This window comes from Silene latifolia, chromosome 9 (assembly GCF_048544455.1).
Source record: "Silene latifolia isolate original U9 population chromosome 9, ASM4854445v1, whole genome shotgun sequence".
In the NCBI taxonomy this organism is placed as follows: Eukaryota; Viridiplantae; Streptophyta; class Magnoliopsida; order Caryophyllales; family Caryophyllaceae; genus Silene; species Silene latifolia.
This window is the reverse complement of record NC_133534.1, coordinates 136031015-136036064: the sequence shown is the minus strand read 5'-3', so window position 1 is coordinate 136036064 and position 5050 is coordinate 136031015. Positions and strand designations below refer to the sequence as shown.

The window sequence follows — 5050 nt, the reverse complement described above, 5'->3', positions numbered from 1 at the left end:
TCATCATTGTCATCATTTTCCTCCATAGAAGTGGAATCATCTACACTCCCCTCTTCACTTCTTTGATCTTGATCACATCCTTCATCATCTTCATTACCCTCTTCTTCTTCATCTACCTCTTCATGAACAACCTCATCATTGACATTCTCATCATTGGCATTCTCATCTTCACCCGATCTTTCACTCCTAGATGTGCTTGGAAAGAAGACTTCCCTATCCGCCCAACTAGGCAAAGGACAAGAAGGATCAAGTAGTCCTTGCCTAGCTAAATGAAGGAGGGGTGGATATTGGGCCAAGTATGCATCTACTCGATCATTATAAGCTTGTTTGTGCATCTCTCTCATGAGGAGAGTCATGTAGTCATTTCCCACTTCAACATCTTTGGGTTTGAACTCTTGATATTTGAATGGGTAGGGTGGTTTGGCGATGGAGGAGGAGGGCTCTTCAATCTCGCCCCTTTGTTGACGGATGATGTACTCGGCGCTCTTGGAGAGTGGAAAAAGGTAGTTTGTTCGATGAGCACTCAATCGGCATATCTTGGAAGGCAAAGTGAAAGATCTAGCATCATTGATTAGCCACCCATAGTTGGTGTCAAGACAGTTATGCTTGACCCACTTGTACTTGTAAATCATGGCGTCCATTTCAATGAGATGACCCCCTTTGATCGCCACATAGGTGTTATCCTTGTTGAAATTTGCGTCAAAGTTCTTGGCCAAGAGAGTAACTAGACCTCCATTTACAATATGAGCGGTGCCTTCCTTGCCACAATCAACATTAAGCCATCTTTCCATCAAAAGCCTTAGAGCATTGTAGGGCTTAGTGAATTCCCTTCCGACATTTAAGGCCAACTCAAGTAGGACACAATCGAGCTTTGTAAAGTGATTAGTGTCTTTTCTTGCTATTATAGTATTCCCGATGACCTTGTGCCACACTCTAATGCCCGGATGGTGGACTAATAGAGCGCGACACGCATGAAAGCTTACAAATTTCTTCCCGGAAATCGCCTCCCAAAGAGGAGCTGGGTCATACTTTTCGGGCATCTTGTGATAATATGGTGTATCACTAAGGCCTAATGCTTTACTCAAAACATCAAAGGTGATGCGCCTATTCACATTGGCAAGACGAAACTCGATGTATTCTTTAGTCTCTACCTTAGTCACTTTCAATGAACTTAAGAATTCCAAGGTAAGGGAGGGGTATGTCAATTCTCTTGTAGTAAACAATTTACCCAACCCCATGGCTTCAAAGAAGGCTTTTGTTTGTTCAAGGACACCCAATTTGTTCAAGGCATCTTCACAAATGAATTTGGTGGGCAAAATGGCTTTCTTAGCATACTTGGCAAATGTATCCCTCTGGGAGTTAGAAATAAAAATTACCTCCGGATAGTTTGGTAATTGAGCGATTTCCGGAGTTGTTGATGTTGTTTCTTCCAAGGGAGGATCTTGTTGTTCTTGAACTTCCAAGTTTGCATTAGAAACCACCATAGCCATTGAAGCTTTCTTTGCTTGAAGGCTTTGTTGCCTTTTCGAAAGTGTCTTTGCCTTGAGTGCCTTTGTTGCTCCTTTTGTTCTTGCCATTGTTGATTATACCAAGAAAAGATTGAAAATCTTCAATTACTAATTATACCCAAATCGATTTAAGATGAAAGGATTTGTCTTTGTATTTCAAAAATCGACTCAAAGGTTGAAGATTTTGGTGTTTGAATTGATTATTGTTGCAAAAGGAGTGATTAATTGTTGTTGTAAGGAAGTTTGAATTTGATTTTGTTGAATTTGGTTGAGGAAATCTTGTTTTTGGTGATGGAGAGGATGAGGAATTTGGGGTTTTGGGGTTTATGGGTAGTGTTTGAATGAATGAATGAATGAAGTGAATGTGGGAAGGGGTATTAAAACATCCGAAAAATTCAAAACTGCAGGGGGAAGACGAGCGGATTCCCGTCGGGACGCTCGGATTCTGCTCAATTTGGCTTCAGGAAAACTCGCCTAAAGACGAGCGTCTTTCAAAGAAGACGAGCGGATTCTGCAATTCAGGACGAGCGGCTTTCCTCAAAGATGAGCGGATTCTCTTACAGGAACTTTGCTTAATCTGCACTGGCAAAAAGACGAGCGTCTTTCTACAAAGACGAGCAGCCAGTTTCAGACGAGCGTCTTCTCAGCTTGGACGCTCGGATTCTCTAACAGACCAAAATTTTTCATTTTGCAGCTCATTTGGACGGACGGATTCATCCAAAGATGAGCGGATTCCTGCAAGACGAGCGGATTACCCTTAAGCCGCTCGGATTCCACCTGGTCTACCCGGATTCAGGTCCATCCATGCACTTGCATATCCCGTGTCATTTTCATTCTTCAAATCCCGTGTTCTTCATTGTAGGGGCACTACAAAGGCATGAATAGCCTAGGCAATTGCTATCCCCACATTAAGTTAAAGCACTACACATCAATAAAATCATTAGTCCCTCCCTCACTTCTCTCAAAAATGATGAATATCTTGATCAAGGCACAAAATTCCAAAAATGACAAAAATGCAATGTAAGAATTAAAATGCAAGTTAGGGAGTTAGAAATATTTACAAATGGTGGTTTGGAGAGGACTCCACCAAACTCTCATCCTTAGAGAGATTTCATGGGGGCATGGCCAAGGTGTTGTTGATGTTACTCAACACCTTGAAGAAGTAGTCAAAAGCTTGTTCATTGTCATGATAAAGATCCTCAATAGATCTTTGCACTTGTTGTCCTTCATGTTGGTCTTGATCGATAGCATTACCAATGTAGGGATTTAAAATCCCTTCAAACTCATCCTCCCAAAACCACAAACTTCGTCTACTTGATCATTAAAAATCTCTTGAGTTGATAGAGACAACCCTCCTCCTTTCTTGTCTTGGCCAACAAGGCCATCCTCTTCACTTGTCATGGGTGAGCTTTTCAAGCTCTCCTTGTTACAATTCCCTTGCTCTTTTGTTGGAGCATCATCAACTTTCTTTTTCCATTGGAATTCCGACTTCTTCCTACCATCCTTCCGGCTATAATGATCAACCATAAAACATGGTTCATGCAAACGGGGAGCTCTCATAGTCTTGTCAAGATTGAAAGTTATGCTCTCATCTCCCACTTCTAGAGTGAGCTCTCCATACTTCACATCTATCACCGCACCCGCGGTGTGCAAGAAAGGTCTACCTAGAATGATTGGAATATTGGAGTCTTCTTCCATGTCAACAATGACAAAGTCCACCGGGATGAAAAATTTCCCCTCTATTACGGGAAAATCTTCCCATATCCCTAATGGTGTCTTCGTCGATCTATCGGCCATTTGGAGTGTGATATTGGTACATTTAAGCTCTTCCATCCCTAACCTTTTACTCACCGAATACGGCATAACACTCACACTAGCCCCTAGATCACATAGGGCTTTGTTGATTGTTGTGTCGCCAATGGTACACGGTATTGAGAAGCTTCCCGGATCTTTAAGTTTCGGAGGTGAACTCCCTTGAAGGATTGCACTACTCACCTTAGTGAAGGTGATAGTCTCAAGCTTCCGGATCGACTTATTTTTTGTAAGGATGTCCTTCATGTACTTTGCATAGGCCGGCACGTGATTGATTAATTCCGTGAAAGGAATAGAGACTTCCAAATTCTTCACAATTTCCATAAATTTTCCAAGTTGGTCATCAAATTTGGGCTTGGCTTGACGACTTGGAAAAGGAAGTCTAATCACAATGGGTTCCTTCTCCTTGGCCTTGTCTTCATTTTTCTTTGAAACTTCTTTTTTTGATGGTTCTTCATCCTTGGAGTTTTGCACAACTTCTTCTTTGTCACTAGCTTCCACAACTTCATCCTCAACTTGCTTCTTCGGTGCTTCATACCTCGTACCACTCCTCAAGTGAATGGCACTAACCGTTTCATGTCTCGGGGGATTACTTTGAGGTGGTAATTGCCCCTTTTGTCTTTGTGAGCTTGAAGATGCTAGTTGAGTCAATTGGGTTTCCAACATTTTGGTGTGGGCTAGGATGTTGTTGATGGTGATTTCCTTTGCTTGGCTATCCTTTTGCATTTGAGTGAAAAACTCTTGTTGATTCTTTTGCATTTGGAGGACCGCTTTTTGAACATCAAAACCTTGGTCATTTTGTTGATTGTATGGAGTTTGATTTTGGTAACCTTGGTTTTGGTTATAAAAGGGTCTTTGATTTTGGTTTCACATGGGAGGTGGGGTGTATGTGGGTTGAGGGTTTTGAACATTTTGGCTTTTGTATGAGAAATTTGGGTGAAATTTAGTGTTTTCATTGTAATAATTGGAATAAGGGGTACCACTCTTGTATGCTTGAAAAGCATTCACTTATTCATTTGTTCCCTTACATTCACTTTGGTCATGTCCCAAAGTTCCAAAATTCTCACATATCCTACTTGGGATTGATGAAGATGCCGTCATGGCATTAACATGATGCTTTGATGATTTTGAGGCTTCTTCAAGTCTAGCCATAGCTTTTTCGAATTTCAAATTGATGGTATCAATGTGAGCGCTAAGTTGAGCACCCAATTGAGTAATTGAGTGCACTTCATGTTTTCCTCCTCTAGTAGCCTTGCGGGGTCTACTATATTGTGAATTATGGACCGCCATTTCCTCAATCTTGTTCCAAGTTTGATTATCGCCAACTTCGGTGAACATACCATTTGATCCCATGTTGAGAATGTTTCTTGAGTCTTCATAAAGACCGTTCCAAAATTGTTGTACCAAGAACCACTCGCTAAGTCCATGATGAGGACATGAGCGACAAATTCCTTTGAATCGCTCCCAAGCTTCATACAAGGATTCTTCATCTCTTTGCTTAAAGCCCGTAATTTGAGTTCTTAGCATGTTAGTCTTTTCTGGTGGGTAGAACTTTTTGTAGAAAGCTAGAGCCAATTTCTTCCAAGAGTCAATTCCGAGATTAGCCTTATCAAGGCCTTTCAACCATTGTTTTGCGGTGCCAATTAGAGAAAAAGGAAATAAGACCCATCGAATTTGGTCTTGAGTTACACCGGTTTGTGAAATCGCATCACAATAGTCACAAAAAGTCT

The 5050-nt window shown here is 41.4% G+C and overlaps 1 non-coding gene across 1 annotated transcript; it reads left to right on the top strand.

The window, feature by feature from the left end:
- Window positions 1-4740: 4740 nt before the first annotated feature.
- Window positions 4741-4847, top strand: LOC141604313 (small nucleolar RNA R71). Its single transcript, XR_012526018.1, has one exon. It is a non-coding gene; the product is annotated as a small nucleolar RNA R71 (small nucleolar RNA).
- Window positions 4848-5050: the final 203 nt, after the last annotated feature.